Source organism: Bombina bombina, chromosome 6 (assembly GCF_027579735.1).
Source record: "Bombina bombina isolate aBomBom1 chromosome 6, aBomBom1.pri, whole genome shotgun sequence".
Classification (NCBI taxonomy): domain Eukaryota; kingdom Metazoa; phylum Chordata; class Amphibia; order Anura; family Bombinatoridae; genus Bombina; species Bombina bombina.
This window is the reverse complement of record NC_069504.1, coordinates 572975316-572994986: the sequence shown is the minus strand read 5'-3', so window position 1 is coordinate 572994986 and position 19671 is coordinate 572975316.

Genomic DNA, 19671 nt, shown 5'->3' with positions numbered 1-19671 from the left:
GGAGATTGAGATGGTTAGAGGTATATGGGTCAATTGCATATACAGTGCATTGTAATGCTGCAGGATCGTACAACACCCAGCTTCCAAGTCCCAACAAAAGCAAAAGGTGTTTCCAAGCATGCAATGACCAACATCCAGTCCTGACCCTCCAGCCCATGAAAACTGAATAGACTTGGTACCAACCTGGGGTTTTTCTCTAATTGCTGAATTGTGCTGGTTAGGAGGCAGCTGATCTCTGTGCTTGCGATTCCCCGGGCCCCACTCTGCTCAGTCTGCTGACTGATTGATTCCTGAGTGATTCCAGTCCCTTCGGTGCTCCGCCTCCTCCCTTCTCAGTACCGCACCAGACCAGTCCCTCCAGTCCCTAACCCTCCTCGCACTCCCGGGCTAAAATTTGCGCCCAAAACATTAAAAAAAATGGCGCCAAAAAAAAGCAACTTAATTTAAAAAAAAAAAAACAAAGTCAGATTTTTTTTAAAAAAAAACGATGCGGCGGGGCCCCCCTGAGCACGGAGAGTGAGGTGGCAGCCTTGCCCAAAGGCCGGCCCTGATTGCAACAGCCAATAGGATTTTCCCCCCCTTAATTCCTATTGGCTGATAGAATTCTATCAACCAATCGGAATGTAAGGGACGCCACCTTGGATGACGTCATTTAAAGGGAAACTTCATTCTTCAGCAACCACCGTAAGTAGAGGATGCTCCGCGCCGGATGTCTCGAAGATGGACCCGCTCTGTGCAGGATGGATGAAGATAGAAGATGCCGTCTGGATGAAGACTTCTGCCCGCTTGGATGAAGACTTCTGCCGGCTTCGAGGAGGACTTCTGACCGCTTGGATGAAGACTACTGCCGGCTTCGAGGACTTCTTCTGCCCGCTTGGATGAAGACTTCTACCGGCTTCGATGAGGACTTCTGCCACCTGGATGAGGATGGATGTCCGGTCTTCAAAAACTGTAAGTGGATCGTCGGGGGTTAGTGTTAGGTTTTTTTAAGAGTTTATTGGGTTGGTTTTATTTTTAGCTTTGGGTTTTGGGCAATGTAATAGAGCTACATGCCCTTTTAAGGGCAATGCCCATCCAAATGCCCTTTCAGGGCAATGGAGAGCATAGGTTTATTTTATTTGGGGGGTTTGGTTGTGTGGTGGTGGGTTTTACTGTTGGGGGGTGTTTGTATTTTTTTTACAGGTAAAAGAGCTGATTTCTTTGGGGCAATGCCCCGCAAAAGGCCCTTTTAAGGGCCATTGGCAGTTTAGTGTAGGCTAGGGTTTTTTTTGGGGGGGGGCTTTTTTATTTTGATAGGGCTATTAGATTAGTAGTAATTCGTTTTTATTTTTGATAATTTCTTTTTTATTTTGTGTAATTTAGTGTTTATTTTTTTGTAATTTAGATAATTGTATTTTTTTAATTGAATTTATTTAATTTTATTGTAATGTTAGGTGTTAGTGTAACTCAGGTTAGGTTTTATTTTACAGGTACATTTGTATTTATTTTAACTAGGCAGCTAGTAAATAGTTAATAACTATTTACTAACTAGTCTACCTAGTTAAAATAAATATAAACTTACCTGTGAAATAAAAATAAAACTATTAGTTATATTGTAGCTAGCTTAGGGTTTATTTTACAGGTAAGTTTGAATTTAGTTTTAAATAGGAATTATTTAGGTAATAATAGTAGGTTTTATTTAGATTTATTTTAATTATATTTAAGTTAGTGGGTGTTAGGGTTACGTTAGGGTTAGGTTTAGGGGTTATTAGGTTTATTATAGTGGCAGAGTGGCCGGGCGGCAGATTAGGGGTTAATTATATTTAAATAGTGTTTTTTATGTGGGAGGGTTGCGGTTTAGGGGTTAATAATTTTATTATAGTGGCGACGATGTCGGGGAGCGGCGGAATAAGGGTTAATACATTTTTTAGAGAGGAGGGAAGGCGGTGCTGCTGCAGTATGCTTCCGTAGAGGACCGGGGTAAACGGACCAGACCAAAACCAGTGAAGGGGTGTGTGGAGCCAACCAAGTGCGGGGGACATCCGCAAAGACTCAGCAAAACAAAGAAATGGAAGGCTGCTGAGCAACAGGTAAAAAAGAAAAATTTATTCCATTAAAATGACAAAAGGCACAACAATACAAAAAGGGTGTTAGCCATCTAACCGGTTTCGCGCATGGGAGCGCTTACTCATAGATGCTAAGTGCAAGTAAGAAAGACTAAAGCATTTAAAGGGACAGGCACCAATAGGAAATAGATTCATCAAGTGATGTAATATAACAGATGTCACACTAATAATTTCACAAAATTTGTTAAGGTTGTCTGCCCTTAATACATGCAATAGTTTGTGTATTAAAAACAAATACATTTTACTTGTGAAGGAAAGGCAATACTTGGCTCCTAAGAAACGCATCAAATATTCAAATACATGATTCAGAAACAGTTCATAATAGAAACGATTTACAAAAGAAAAGAATAAAGTTTTTGCAAAACTAAACCATATCATATATTGCATAATACATAGTATATGAAGAGTTCCTAATAATTTCATATTGGAGGACAATTAATATATGTCTTCCCTGCATGTAACAGTGTGAAGGGTAATTCGCAAGTGTATCCAAACTACAAAAAATATGTGTGTATATATATATATATATATATATATATATATATATATATATATATATATATATATACATACATACATATATATATATACAGGGAGTGCAGAATTATTAGGCAAATGATTATTTTGACCACATCATCCTCTTTATGCATGTTGTCTTACTCCAAGCTGTATAGGCTCGAAAGCCTACTACCAATTAAGCATATTAGGTGATGTGCATCTCTGTAATGAGAAGGGGTGTGGTCTAATGACATCAACACCCTATATCAGGTGTGCATAATTATTAGGCAACTTCCTTTCCTTTGGCAAAATGGGTCAAAAGAAGGACTTGACAGGCTCAGAAAAGTCAAAAATAGTGAGATATCTTGCAGAGGGATGCAGCACTCTTAAAATTGCAAAGCTTCTGAAGCGTGATCATCGAACAATCAAGCGTTTCATTCAAAATAGTCAACAGGGTCGCAGGAAGCGTGTGGAAAAACCAAGGCGCAAAATAACTGCCCATGAACTGAGAAAAGTCAAGCGTGCAGCTGCCAAGATGCCACTTGCCACCAGTTTGGCCATATTTCAGAGCTGCAACATCACTGGAGTGCCCAAAAGCACAAGGTGTGCAATACTCAGAGACATGGCCAAGGTAAGAAAGGCTGAAAGACGACCACCACTGAACAAGACACACAAGCTGAAACGTCAAGACTGGGCCAAGAAATATCTCAAGACTGATTTTTCTAAGGTTTTATGGACTAATGAAATGAGAGTGAGTCTTGATGGGCCAGATGGATGGGCCCGTGGCTGGATTGGTAAAGGGCAGAGAGCTCCAGTCCGACTCAGACGCCAGCAAGGTGGAGGTGGAGTACTGGTTTGGGCTGGTATCATCAAAGATGAGCTTGTGGGGCCTTTTCGGGTTGAGGATGGAGTCAAGCTCAACTCCCAGTCCTACTGCCAGTTTCTGGAAGACACCTTCTTCAAGCAGTTGTACAGGAAGAAGTCTGCATCCTTCAAGAAAAACATGATTTTCATGCAGGACAATGCTCCATCACATGCGTCCAAGTACTCCACAGTGTGGCTGGCAAGAAAGGGTATAAAAGAAGAAAATCTAATGACATGGCCTCCTTGTTCACCTGATCTGAACCCCATTGAGAACCTGTGGTCCATCATCAAATGTGAGATTTACAAGGAGGGAAAACAGTACACCTCTCTGAACAGTGTCTGGGAGGCTGTGGTTGCTGCTGCACGCAATGTTGATGGTGAACAGATCAAAACACTGACAGAATCCATGGATGGCAGGCTTTTGAGTGTCCTTGCAAAGAAAGGTGGCTATATTGGTCACTGATTTGTTTTTGTTTTGTTTTTGAATGTCAGAAATGTATATTTGTGAATGTTGAGATGTTATATTGGTTTCACTGGTAAAAATAAATAATTGAAATGGGTATATATTTGTTTTTTGTTAAGTTGCCTAATAATTATGCACAGTAATAGTCACCTGCACACACAGATATCCCCCTAAAATAGCTATAACTAAAAACAAACTAAAAACTACTTCCAAAACTATTCAGCTTTGATATTAATGAGTTTTTTGGGTTCATTGAGAACATGGTTGTTGTTCAATAATAAAATTAATCCTCAAAAATACAACTTGCCTAATAATTCTGCACTCCCTGTATATGTTTTTGTGTTCAAATGTTTGCCATACATGCTAACTTTTAAAGAAACAAAATAGGGTGCTCCCAGGGTTTACATATGTCATATATATTTAATATGTATAGACTCTGAACTTTTTAAAAAATATGTAGATTTATTGATACCTAATAGTAAAAGTAGTGTCTATATTCACATGTATAACCATTGATGTGACCCATATGTATATCATAATGTCCAGACAGATACTAATGTATAGATGGAGTTATAAATCCAAGATTATTTTAAAAAAATATATAATTGAGTATTGAAAACATACTAATATGAAAATATATGTATGGACATCAATATACATTAATATATATATACACTCTCATATCTGTCTAGTCAATGAAATATCTCATATCCCACTCTAAATTCATACCTAACGGTGATTTAGTTCTTAATTTGTAGATCCAAAATAGTTCCTTTTTGTCCAATATTTTTGATATGTTGCCCCCACGTGTAGGTACTCTAGCTATATCTATAACCTTAGTTCTAAATTTGGGTATATTAGTAAGGTGAAAAAGATTAAAATGTTTAGCCACTGCAGAATCTTTATTAAAATTCTTTACATCCCTAAGGTGTTCCCTAGTGCGATCCCTGAGACTTCTAGTTGATTGACCTACGTACTGAGCCCCACAAAGTTGGCAATCAAGTAGGTATACTATGTAGGAGGTCAGGCAAGTGGCATAAAAATCAATTTTAAAAGTTTCACCTGTAACTGTACTACAAAAATTATTAGTGTAGTCCATAGTGTCACAAGTTAAGCAGTTAGAAGGTGTGCTCTGAAGTTTCCCTTACCCCTAAGCCAATTAGCACTGATGCTAATTGGCTTAGGGGTAAGGGTAACTTCAGAGCACACCTTTCTAACTGCTTAACTTGTGACACTATGGACTACACTAATAATTTTTGTAGTACAGTTACAGGTGAAACTTTTAAAATTGATTTTTATGCCACTTGCCTGACCTCCTATATAGTATACCTACTTGATTGCCAACTTTGTGGGGCTCAGTACGTAGGTCAATCAACTAGAAGTCTCAGGGATCGCACTAGGGAACACCTTAGGGATGTAAAGAATTTTAATAAAGATTCTGCAGTGGCTAAACATTTTAATCTTTTTCACCTTACTAATATATTCAAATTTAGAACTAAGGTTATAGATATAGCTAGAGTACCTACACGTGGGGGCAACATATTAAAAATATTGGACAAAAAGGAACTATTTTTGATCTACAAATTAAGATCTAAATCACCGTTAGGTATGAATTTAGAGTGGGATATGAGATATTTCATTGACTAGACAGATATGAGAGTGTATATATATTAATGTATATTGATGTCCATACATATATTTTCATATTAGTATGTTTTCAATACTCAATTGTATATATTTTTTAAATAATCTTGGATTTATAACTCCATCTATACATTAGTATCTGTCTGGACATTATGATATACATATGGGTCACATCTATGGTTATACATGTGAATATAGACACTACTTTTACTATTAGGTATCAATAAATCTACATATTTTTTAAAAAGTTCAGAGTCTATACATATTAAATATATATGACATATGTAAACCCTGGGAGCACCCTATTTTGTTTCTTTAAAAATTAGCATGTATGGCAAACATTTTAACACAAAAATATATATATATATACACGTATTTTTTGTAGCTTGGATACACTTGCGAATTACCCTTCACACTGTTACATGCAGGGAAGACATATATTAATTGTCCTCCAATATGAAATTATTAGGAACTCTTCATATACTATGTATTATGCAATATATGATATGGTTTAGTTTTGCAAAAACTTTATTCTTTTCTTTTGTAAATCGTTTCTATTATGAACTGTTTCTGAATCATTATGTATTTGAATATTTGATGCGTTTCTTAGGAGCCAAGAATTGCCTTTCCTTGACAAGTAAAATGTATTTGTTTTTAATACACAAACTATTGCATGTATTAAGGGCAGACAACCTTAACAAATTTTGTGAAATTATTAGTGTGACATCTGTTATATTACGTCACTTGATGAATCTATGTCCTATTGGTGCCTGTCCCTTTAAATGCTTTAGTCTTTCTTACTTGCACTTAGCATCTATGAGTAAGCGCTCCCATGCACGAAACAGGTTAGATGGCTAACACCCTTTTTGTATTGTTGTGCCTTTTGTCATTTTAATGGAATACATTTTTCTTTTTAACCTGTTGCTCAGCAGCCTTCCATTTCTTTGTTTTGCTAATACATTTTTTAAGTGGCAGTGATGTCCGGAGCGGCAGATTAGGGGTTAATAATTGTATTATTTGCGATGCAGGAGGGCCTCGGTTTAGGGGTTAATAGGTAGTTTATGGGTGTTAGCGTACTTTGTAACACTTTAGTTATGAGTTTTATGTTACAGCTTTGTAACGTTAAACTCATAAATACTGACTTTAGATAGCGGTACAGGTCTTGTCATTTTAGGCTATACCGCTCACTTTTTGGCCTCCGGCGCTATGAAGTCCCATTGAAAAAAGGATTTTTTTAAAAGTGCGGTACCGACGTTTGCATGACATCGCAAAAAAGCATGCGTTACAGCTATTCTGGCAAGACTTGTAATAGCAGCGGTAGGGAAAAAGCATCGTTATGGGCCATAACAATGCTTTTTCACTCATGATGCCAAATTCGTAATCTGGCTGAGAGGTTGGAAATTGACTATTTCAGGGCTGCCAAAGTTTTCTACCTAAACTTAAAGTAACATGAACCACCCAATTGCTCTTTCATGATTCAGTTAGTGAATAACATTTTAAACGTTTCCTGTTTACTTAATTCCAGTAGAGAGCAAAGAACATTTGATGATCGAAGAAAAAGTGGAAAGGTTTTCGAATCTTAAATGAAATAAAAATGTGGGTTTCACATCCCTTTAACATAACATAAATATGCAAGACCTGCTCCCAATCAGCTTGCAAATTTAGAGTACAGTAGCTCCATTAAATAAAATGTTAAATATGGAACAGAAAAAATTGAATAATCAGAATGCTGTCATATCTTTCCTAATGTGATTGATAAATAAGTATAAAAATCAAAACACAGCATATGTTAATTTGCAGATTACTGTAAAACTGTTAAAGATAATTCAAGAACAAATTATGACCATGATAGTGCTGATATGATTTCAAAGAAACATTCTTTTATAAATGCATTTAGATTTTTATTGCCCCAACAAATTTGAATTACAAAAAGGATGGTCTCTAAAAGAACCCTGGGAATTGAAGTGGTTTGTGAGCTATTAAAGCCACCAAAAGCTGCATCTTTTTTTTTTTTTTTTTGATACAAAAAGGAAAAAAGAGTTTCCTAACATTTATTTGAATCTTAGAAGATAAAAATACTGAGAATGTTTTTAAAACTTTTGGAGACACAATAATCTGTTCAGTATCCAGGGGCAAAACTACATGGGGTGCAGGTGAAATTTGTTCACAAATGTGGTCCCTGTGCAAATAATCTTCCTTGAAGCTTTATGTTTTAAAATATGTATAAACAGCAAATTTACAGCTTCTACTTTACCAGGTTACATATTTGAAATTAACCCTTTTCTTTAGTGTGAAAAAAGCTTGCGCTCTCCTTGATGTTTGCAATTCAGTTTATCAAAATAAACCTATTTTGCTTTGTTTTGATACATTGTAGATCTGAAAAGTTCCTGCTGAAAACACTGTTAAATATCTCTAAAGAAACTGACAGAGGCGTAACTAGAAACCACAGGGCCCAGGTGCAAGAATCTAAGAAGGGAACCCCACCCGTACGCCCCCCCCCCAAAAAAAAAAGATGAGTTTGATACGTATCTTTTTTTTTTCATTTAACACAGAAAAAAAAAATGTAAATCAGATTGCCCACAGTCTGTTAGATGGTCTGACCCCCTATTGCTGTATATAGTGATACTGTTTAACCCTCCCAGTACTGTATATAGTGAGTTAGTTACACAGTCTGTAATCTGCCGGTGAGATGGCTGGCCTGACCCTACCCGCCCAGTACTTTATAAAGTGACCATAGTAGTCAGTGACATGGTCCAGCCCCCCCGTTCTGTCCAGTAGTGCAATGCTGCTCTATAGTTTACTTTAACCCCTTGGCAATTGTAAAACAAATAGTTATACATAAACAGTTTGAAAACAAAATGCTGTAACACATTAGAATATTTTAGTTTTACACTTTTATATATCTTTAAAGGGACAGTAAACTTTATGCAAGATGTAACATAATTCTGCATTATGTAACAGAACTACCAATGGCACTACTCATGAATAAATAAACGTTCCCATATATGTCATTACTCAATAGTAATTATCTGAAAGGGTATGGTGCTTGTACTAATGGATAATTTAAAGCAAATCAGTTAAAGACTGAAAAAAAGAGTACAAATATAGTACTCACACCGTTTAATAAGTAAATCATTTGTATTGGGCAAAGGATGAAAAGCAAACAATAAAACTTAACTTTTATTTATATTTCTAATAAAAAAAGGGTAAGGGGGTAACTAGGTTTAAAAAAATGCATATGGCTACTACACAAGGTAAAGTGACAAAGATCGAGTTGGAATAAGATGGGAACCCAGGGTCTGCGTAATACCTAAATGGTAGGTGACCTTGGGAGATTCTATGTGTTAAAGAACCTCAGTGTAAATATTTTGTTTGAGCTCACCAAGAGTTATAATCTATGTCAAATGATTGCTCAAATCATTGCCGTACGTACCCTGGTGCCGTAACTGAGCCTCAAATAATGTCTCATATATAAGTACTCTCTGGTGATTTACTTTCTGGTAATGCCAGAGACCTATACCTTTGGGTTACCAACAGTGATACTTTGGTGTAGGGAGTCAGAACTCCTATCAGGAAACGAAAAGAGCTGTATTAGCTTTTCAGCAAGAGATAAAATAATGCCTCTTGGTGGGAGCCAATTATTTTCACTCCGGAAATACCACAGACCTATACCTGTTAATTACTGATTAACAACAATTAATACCTGTTAATTAAAGTGGTCCGGGAGTGGTGGATTTGAAGAGCATTAACTGAGCAATTTTAATACCCTCAGGAAGGGTGTTACAACGAAAAAAGGGGCCATTATACATTTTATGAAATCCGGATTTCAAATGTATGTTTCAATTTTGGTAAGTTTACCATCACTTTAACTTTCATGATTCAGAAAGAACATGCAATTTTAAACAATTTAAATTAGTTATCAAGTTTGCTGCAATGCTGCTGATTGTTGGCTGCACATATATGCTTTTGTCATTGTCTCACCCAATGTGTACAGTTAACTCCCAGTAGTGCATTTCTGCTCCTTCAACAAAGGATACCAAGAGAATGAATCAAATTTTAACGTTGTTTAAAAGTGTATGCTTATCTGAGTCACAAAAGAAATATTTTGGGATTCTTGTCTCTTTAATGTCAGATTCAACTAAACCCAAAGCTTGACAAATGTGCTTATATGTAAAAGGCAGTGTGGGGTCACATGTCAAGTTTACTTTGGCTGATTACAATGGCAACCGTAATCACCTGAAAGACCTATAGGCATATGGAACAACATCAAGTGGTGGAGTATATCCTATGTTGCTCCCCACAATACATAGACTAATTTGTTTTTCCAAGTGTGAGTGTGTGTGTGTGTGTATATAAATACCCCCAACCAATGCTCTACACATATCTGTATTGCCACCGCGTGCGCCCATCCAGTGCAGTGTGATGATGTCATCAAAAGTAGACAGGTTATTAAGGTACCCAGATACCGTGTTACCATGTAAACCAATAAAGAGCTTGGATGTCATCATTAGCATAACTGAAGTAAACTGGGCTGTAAAAACACTTGCTATAACTATTACATGTGACATTTGAAGAATTTGATGTGTATCTTGGATGGAGGAAAACAAAAGGGTCATCCTAATAATGGGGAGTATGGCTATCTTAGACGCCAGTTTCCTAGAATTCACATTTTCTATTTCCACCCCAAGATACACAAGTATTTAAACAACCCTCCAGGCAGACCCATGATATCTGGTATTGGGTCTGTTACCTCCAGCATATGTTATTCACTTCTTACAAAAGTATGTCAGGTAGTAGGGATGTGCATTTGTTTTTGGAAGAATAAAAGAAAATGATGTCTCTCACAGGAGCCTTTGTCAAATGGATCAACAAGCTAATAACATATGTGGAGACAACACCTATAAATACCCCAAACCAATTATCTACACAAACACCTGTAGATTGGAACAGCCAATAGAATGCAATCTCAATCCTATTGGCTGATTGGATCAGCCAATAGGATTGAAGCTCAATCCTATTGGCTGATTGCATCAGCCAATAGGATTTTTTACCCTTTAATTCTGATTGGCTGATAGAATTCTATCAGCGAATCGGAATTCAAGGGACGCATTTTGGATGATGTCATTTAAAGGAACCTTCATTCTTCAAGATCCAGCGAAAGAAGAGGATGCTCTGCGCCGGATGTCTTGAAGATGGAGCCACTCCGCGTCAGAAGGAGGAAGATAGAAGATGCCGTCTGGATGAAGACTTCAGCCTGCCTGTAGGACGACTTCTTGCCGCTTGGATGAAGACTTCTCCCGGCTTTGTTGAGGACTTCTGCCCGCTTGGATGAACACTTTTCCTGGCTTGATGAGGATGGATGTGTGGTCTTCAAAAACTGTAAGTGGATCTTCTGGGGTTAGTGTTAGGTTGTATTAAGCTTTTATTGGGTGGGTTTCATTTTTAGATTAGGGTTTTGGGCAAAGTAAAAGAGATAAATGCCCTTTTAAGGGCAATGCCCATGCAAATGCCCTTTTCAGGGCAATGGGGAGCTTAGGATTTTTAGATAGGATTTTATTTGGGGGGTTCTGTTGTGTGGGTGGTGGGTTTTACTGTTGGGGGGTTGTTTGTATTTTTTTTACAGGTAAAAGAGCTGATTTCTTTGGGGCAATGCCCCGCAAAATGCCCTTTTAAGGGCTTTTGGCAGTTTAGTTTAGGCTAGGGTTTTTTTATTTATTTTGGGGGACTTTTTTATTTTGATAGTGCTATTAGATTAGGTGTGATTACTTTAAATATTTGATCATTTCTTTTTTATTTTGTGTAATTTAGTGGGTTTTTTTTGTAAATTAATTAATTGTATTTAATGTAATTTATTTAATTTTAGTGTAATGTTAGGTGTTAGTGTGAGGCAGGTTAGGTTTTATTTTACATGTAAATGTGTATTTATTTTAACTAGATAGTTAGTAAAGAGTTAATAACTATTTACTAACTAGTCTACCTACTTAAAATAAATACAAACTTAGCTGTACATGTGTATTTCTGCATGTATGTGTGTGTATGTTTGTGGAACCAGCAAATTACAGACCTTGTTACTACAGCATGGGGGGCAGGGGGTAAACAGTGTCACTATAGAGTACCACTATATACAGTTAGGGTTGCCACCTCAGCCATGTTTTCCTGGACACTTATGAGTTACACATGCTGCAAGGTGTGCAGGGAGGAACATGTATTGTATTTCTGAACAGCACTATTCATATTCCTCCCTGCACACCCTGCAGCATGTGTAACATATAAGTGTTCTGTATTTTAAGGGATGGGTGGCAACCCTAACTAGTGTTGCCACCTCAGCCATGTTTTCCTGGACACTTAGGAGATACACATGCTGCAGGGTGTGCAGGAAGGAACATGTATTGTGTTTCTGGACAGCACTTGTTATATGCAGTATTCATATTCCTCCCTGCATACCCCGCAGTATGTGTAACTAATAAGTGTCCAGGAAAACATGGCTGAGGTGGCAACCCTAACTGGGACCTATCTGAATACATCTGGTGAACCAATGAAAAGAGGCATATGTGTGTAGCCACAAAACACCAACTAGCTCCCAGTAGTGCAATGCAATTCCTGAGCCTACCTGGGTATGCTTATCAACTAACTATACCAAGGGAACAATATAACAATACAATACAGTATTATATGCACAATTTATATTAGATTTATGATAAAAATATGTGAGCCTAATTTTGGAGCTACAAAAAAAAAAAAAATTCTGCAATTTTCAGGCGTCAGGTTTTTTTTCTAGCTCATTTTGTAACCAGCTGCAGAAAATAACTTTGCAATCTGTTCTTATAAATGGTATAATGTGACCTTCATCAGAGTTCACTCTTCAACCAGAAAGACATTCCAGTTTAAATGACAGCTTTTACTGTAATAATCATTAAATTAGCATTACAAACGATCAATACTGGTAATAAATACACAAGATATCTAAATGCTGCATCAATAACATGCATAATCAATGACACAAGTTCCTGGTAGGATATTAATTAGGCTAAACTAGAAACTCATTTGTTAAGCAAGCTGTGATTTAAGAGATTTGCTAAAACAGATGATATGTGACACAAATAACTAAGCATGAGCTATCATGGGAATTGTATCCCAAGTTTCTAATGTGATCAACTTTCTGTAGAAGCTCACAGGAGATAAATAATATGAAATTGGGCTGGAGTAACCTGAAATGTATTATTATTATTATTATTATTATTATTAATAATAACAATAATCGGTACTTGATTTACATGCAAAGACAAGGTAACACAATAGTAGGTTTTAGGTACGCCAGTTCGGAGCATAATGTATTGGTAAAGTCAGGGTAAATTAGAAGATCATTATCCATCTTGCACGTTTTCCATCGGAGCATATGACTAAAGGATATGACAGAAGAAAGAGCAGTGTTCAATCTATTATAAAGTTTTGCCAGAAGAAGTCATTAAGACTGAAAGCCCAAAGCAGGGAACAGCTGGAAATCTAATCAACAGAGGTAGCTGCACAACCTCACCAATTATCTGCTCTGTTCAGATTGGGAGCTGCAGTGCTTGTGGCTCCTGAGCAGAACTTTATCTGTGTGTTTACCCATTTGCTGGTGTCAACAAGTAGTACAGAAATGACACACACTAACAAATTAGAACATACAATTTTTATACTACAATGTCCCAATGGGACATCCTAGTGATATTAAACACAAGGCAACCTGAGCCATAATGAAAGTATATTGCAGCAGTTTTTTCTATATACGATCATTGTATATTACCATCTCAAAGTCTTTAATGTCCCTTTTAATGCCCCTCTTCAGAAAACTGTCATGGAAGAAAATAGATCTGTTTTCATTAATTTGTGCTTCTGTTTTTGCTCTTCTTTTTATATATTATTTTTGCGCCCCAATAGATATTTTTGAGCACTTCTATATATTATTTTTGTGCTCCAATTATATATATATATATATATATATATATATATTATTTTTTTTTGGGGGGGGGTATTCATGCACTCACTACCTTCGTCAAATATTCAAATTCACCCGGGTGTCTCCTCCAGACAATGTAATGCAATGAGAGGTCCCAACGCTGCTTTTTAACGCCTGCTGGTATTACGAGTCTGGCAGGTACAGGTACCGCTCACTTTCATTCTGCGACTCGAGCTTACCGCAAATCCCCTTACGTAAATTGCGTATCCTATCTTTTCAATGGGACTTGCATATTACTGGTATTATGAGTCTTGGAAGAAGTGAGCGGTACAGCCTCTCCTGTCAAGACTCCTACCACATTTAAAAGTCAGTAGTTAAGAGTTTTATGGGCTAACGCCGTAACATAAAACTCTTAACTAAAGTGCTAAAAAGTACACTAACACCCATAAACTACCTATTAACCCCTAAACGGAGCCCCCCCCCACATCGCAAACACTTAAATAAAGTTTTTAACCCCTAATCTACCGACCGGACATCGCCGCCACTTAAATAAATATATTAACCCCTAAACCGCCGCAATCCTGCCTCACAAACACTAGTTAAATTTTATTAACCCCTAATCTGCCGTCCCTAACATCGCCGACACCTACCTACATTTATTAACCCCTAATCTGCCGCCCCCCAACGTCGCCGCTACTATATTAAATTTATTAACCCCTAATCCTAAATCTAACCCCCCCTAACTTAAATATAATTTAAATAAAACGAAATAAAATTACTACAATTAAAAAAATAATTCCTATTTAAAACTAAATACTTACCTATAAAATAAACCCTAAGCTAGCTACAATATAACTAATAGTAATTAAAATTAACTATTTAATAACTACCTAGTTAAAATAAATACAAATTTACCTGTAAAATAAATCCTAACCTAAGTTACAATTACACCTAACACTACACTATCACTAAATAAATTAACTAAATTACCTACAATTAACTACAATTAAATTAAATAAACTAAAGTACGAAAAACAACAAACACTAAATTACAAAAAATAATAAAATAATTACAAGAATTTTAAACTAATTACACCTACTCTAAGGTCTTAACCCCCTATTCCATCTTACGACTTGCATAAAACCTTATACTTACATAAAACCTTATACTTATAAGAAATAAACAGACCAGACACTCAGTTGGGAGAAAAAACAAAGACCAGTCACGGTCACGTTTATTTAAACATAAACGATTTAACTTGTGCCTGCGATGGTATTTAATACCATTGCAGGCACTCAAATAAATTAACTTCCAAAACTTGGCAACAAGTTCGTTAAACAATCCGTTGGCGGCATCTCACCCTAAACCTAACCCCTATCAGCAGCTGGTCAAGGCCCCTTTCGGTGTTTGCAGCGTGACACCCGGCTGTTCACGCCCAATGGCACAAAAAGAGAGCTGTGGAAATAAGAGATTTTCAGCCTGTATTCGTAAGGGAGGGTACCCCCCAAGCCGGCTCCTGGGCGGGCGTAACCCCTCCCCTTTTATTGACCGTCACTCTTCTCCTTCTGTGCCCGCTCCCCAGGGCCTTGACCACCCGCCAGCTAGGGCATCTCCACCCAACCCAGTAGAGCACCCCCCATCAGACGAATCGTACAACCCTCCTGATGCGGGTGGGTGGCTATATTAACAACCCGGGCTTACCAAAGGCTAGCTCAATTAAACCTACCCCTGCCGGGTTCACTCACCCTCATGCTGCCGCATCGCTGCCGCCAATCTCTTCTTCATCCTCAGGGGCCGGGTGGGCGGGGAAAAACTTTCTCCTCGAAGTCTGGAACAGAAAGAGGCCGGATACACTGCTGCAGGACCCTATAAAGGTAAGCACAAACACCGCCTCCTCGCCTGCAACATTGTAACAAAAAACACCCTAGCATTCTCCAGACTTCAAGTTGGTAATCCCTTAATGTTGTTACTGGCCCACTAGAGGGCCCTCCACTCTCATAAGGTCTTAACCCCCTATTCCATCTTACGACTTGCATAAAACCTTATACTTACATAAAACCTTATACTTATAAGAAATAAACAGACCAGACACTCAGTTGGGAGAAAAAACAAAGACCAGTCACGGTCACGTTTATTTAAACATAAACGATTTAACTTGTGCCTGCGATGGTATTTAATACCATTGCAGGCACTCAAATAAATTAACTTCCAAAACTTGGCAACAAGTTCGTTAAACAATCCGTTGGCGGCATCTCACCCTAAACCTAACCCCTATCAGCAGCTGGTCAAGGCCCCTTTTGGTGTTTGCAGCGTGACACCCGGCTGTTCACGCCCAATGGCACAAAAAGAGAGCTGTGGAAATAAGAGATTTTCAGCCTGTATTCGTAAGGGAGGGTACCCCCCAAGCCGGCTCCTGGGCGGGCGTAACCCCTCCCCTTTTATTGACCGTCACTCTTCTCCTTCTGTGCCCGCTCCCCAGGGCCTTGACCACCCGCCACAAGAGCCAGGGGTACTCTTGCCGCCAAACTAAATAAGCCAACAGGCAACTATATACATACCATACCAAATTAACAACTTTTTTTTTTTTTTTTTTTTTTTTATATAACTAACAATAAAGCGCTCCTGATGTCTTTTAAGAAGATATCCAGCCCAACGTCCGTCAGGTGGATACCATCAGGGCGAAACAGATCTTTCCTGTCGGCCGTCAAGAGCTCGTGTCTGACCACAAAGCCCCCTAAGGCCGTGACCGTCCTTCCCATCTCCCGGTTAACCTTCTTTCGTACATTGTACGCGGCCTTCTGGGTCACAATATACCTCCAATGTAGTCGTGCGACCACACTGGACCATCCCAACTTAACATCTTTAAGCCATGTGTGTACCCACTTCAAGTCTGCCATCATGCGTTTTATCAAATCCAACGCTGGGAGAGACCCCAAGTCATTCCCCCCGAGGTGCAGCACTATCACATTAGGCTGCCCCCACCTCTTGTGCGCCTCCTGCAATAATGCCGGCAAATCGGCCCAAGTGAGGCCCCTGCGCCCTAACCACCGGAAGTTCGCCCTGGACGTTGCGAATCCAAGTTGCTGCCCTTCCGCAGAACGCAGCGCCCTGATGGACGCCCAATGGATGTAGGAATGTCCGACAATCCATACCCGAACTGGAGGGGGATTGCCACCTCTTACACCTGGCAAAACAGATCAAAACCACATTACCCGTCATGCCCCTTTCAAGCAATCCCACAGACCTCCGCCCCCCACTCGTAATACCCTGTCACCCGACCCTAATGGATGTGAGCCCACCCCCTATTACGTGGGTCTAATGTATCTTTTGTATTGGGTTGACTTCCATCTGCCCAACCTTTTAATTTCTGTAGCTGGTGTCCCAGCCGCTGCCGCGCTGGTAGCTGCCCCAATCCGGAACGAGTGTGGGGCAATCTTTTTTGGATCCAGCCCCGCCAACTCTGCCGTTTTCGCGAGTACCCTGCGAAACTGAAAAAGCGACAAGGAGCTGCCATCCTTGTGCACTAAAAACTGCTTGCTACTCTGAGGTCTTACCCTCTGAAATTCTTCAACACATCGCACCAGGCAGCATTCCTCAAATGCGTGCCTCTGCAGCGGGAGCCATGCCCCCTTACCCTCCTGGTCCGTTTTGGACCGAGGGACGAACAGGAGAAGCCCCTCTCCCGAGCAACGCACGTGCTCTGCCAGGATGCCTCCTGTTCCTTTAAGTTTGGAGGAGGACACCAACTCCCCCACTCGTAATGCCCCCGCAAAAGCCAGCGCGAATGCAGCATGAAACAGGAGTTTTTCATAGTCCGATGTACAGGCAGCTTGCAAGTGTCTGGCCAGGTCTCGTAACCGGCCCGATGTTATGGGCTCCCTCCGATCCTTAGGACGGGGGGAAACCCTACCCCAGCCTTTCAACACTTGGCGAACAAGAAATGACCTTGAATGGTCAGTATAGCCCATTGCCTTATTAAAAAATGCTAACGCTGCTAGTTTGCTTGCTGCACCCATTTTACTAGCCCCCCCTATCCTTAACTGAGCCAACCATTCCAGTACCTGTACCCTGGACGCGTCTTCCACCTGCACTCCCATCCGCTGGCAGAAAGCCACCCATGTATTCCAGTGATTGACGTATGTAGACCAAGTCTTTGGCGCTAACGATGCTCTGATTAGGGGGAGGAGCCCCTCCCAGCCTGGTACAGCTGCCAAAGAAAAGACGGGCATATTAGACCCTCCTTCGCGGCCCTGGGCGCTGCCTTCCTAAACTGCTCCCAGTTGAATCGAGAGAGTGCATCAGCGATAACGTTATGCACCCCCGGGACGTGTTCGGCCGTGAACGTGATGTTGAGCTCCAAGCAGCGCAACACCAGATGTCTCAAGTAGCATACTACCCCCGGCGAGGAGGCAGACAATCTGTTAATGGCGTACACCACGCTCAGATTGTCCGACCAGAAAACCACTGACCTATTAGCCAGTCTCTTTCCCCAAATCTCCACCGCAGCCACAATGGGGAAGAGCTCCAGCAAAGTCAAGTTCCTGACCCAGCCAGCCTCCACCCATTCGCGGGGCCATGGCCCCGCACTCCATTCGCCATCCAGGTATGCACCATACCCGAAACTGCCGGCTGCATCGGTGAACAGATGCAACAATTGATTAGACACCGTCGGGTGCCTCCATAAGCAAATCCCGTTGAAGTGTGACAGAAATGTGTCCCACACCCTCAGATCCTCTCGGACCTCCGGTGTGATTCTGATCCATTTGCCACTTCCAATCGGTCCCTTCAGTTGCCCTTCCAGGCGCCTGTTAAAGACTCTTCCCATTGGAATCGCCCTGCCAGCAAAGTTCAGCAAGCCCAATAGGGATTGCACATCCCTTCTGGCCACTCTCTCCTGCCCCCGTACTAGCTGCACCATGTGCCGCATACGCACCACTTTATCGTCTGGCAGTCTGCATAGAGCCTTGACCATGTCAATCTCTATCCCTAGGAACGTAAGGCACGTGCAAGGGCCTTCTGTCTTGTCAGCGGCCAATGGAACTCCGAACCTGTCAGTGATTTCCCTCATTACCGACATGAGCCGCGCACACTCCGTGCTTCGTGCTCTCCCTACCAACAGAAAATCATCCAGGTAGTGGGCCACCGACCCACCCCCCGACGCCACCGTCACCACCCAATGAAGGAATGTGCTGAAACACTCGAACAACGAGCATGACAACGAACACCCCATCGGCAGGCACCTGTCCACATAGAATGCCCCCTCGAACTTCATCCCCATAAGCCTAAGGGCAGAGGGATGCAGTGGCAATAATCTGAAAGCTGACTCAATGTCTAGCTTTGCCATCAGGGCCCCTGGGCCCATCACTCGCACCAAAGTCAGCGCCTCGTCAAACGATTGATAGTGCACTGTACTTAGGTCCGGATCAATTGCGTCGTTTACCGAAGCGCCCTTAGGGAAGGACAGGTGATGAATCAACCTGAACTTTCCTAATTCTTTTTTAGGCACCACCCCCAGGGGGGAGACCACTAGGTCGGCTATGGGAATAACTGCAAATGGGCCGGACACCCGGCCCATCGCAACCTCTTTAGCCAGTTTGTCCCTCACTACCTGTGGGAACTCATAGGCCGTCTTCAGGTTCCTATGAACCCCCGACCCCACAACCAAACCCCGCACTGGTATATGAAAGCCCACACCCAGCCCGTCCCGGAGCAGCACCGCTGACTCCTGATCCGGGTAATCGGCCAGCCATGGCATCATGGCTGCCAGGTTAAGCGGTGTTGGGGCCCTTAACTCCAGTTCCCGGCTTAACGGCCGGTCTGGCCTGTCCCTGCTCTTTTCTTTTTCCGCATTCCACACCGGGGTGGGGCCCCCCACAGTGCTTGCAGATGTGCCGAAAGGAACAGCTGCTCCCTCTGTCGCACAATCTGTCCTGGAATTTCCAGCACTCTCTACCCCTTCTACCTTGCTTCTGCCCAACCCGCCCCTGCACCTGACGCACTGGGGAGGGAAGGGGGGATGGCCCCTCCAATCCCAATTTGGACCACAGATGCATATCCTGTGTCCCAAAATGAAGCAGATGGTTGCCAACCATCTTCCTTCTGAAGGCCATGTCGTACTCCCGCCATGCGCCCTCCTTAAACCTGCCATGGATGTCTT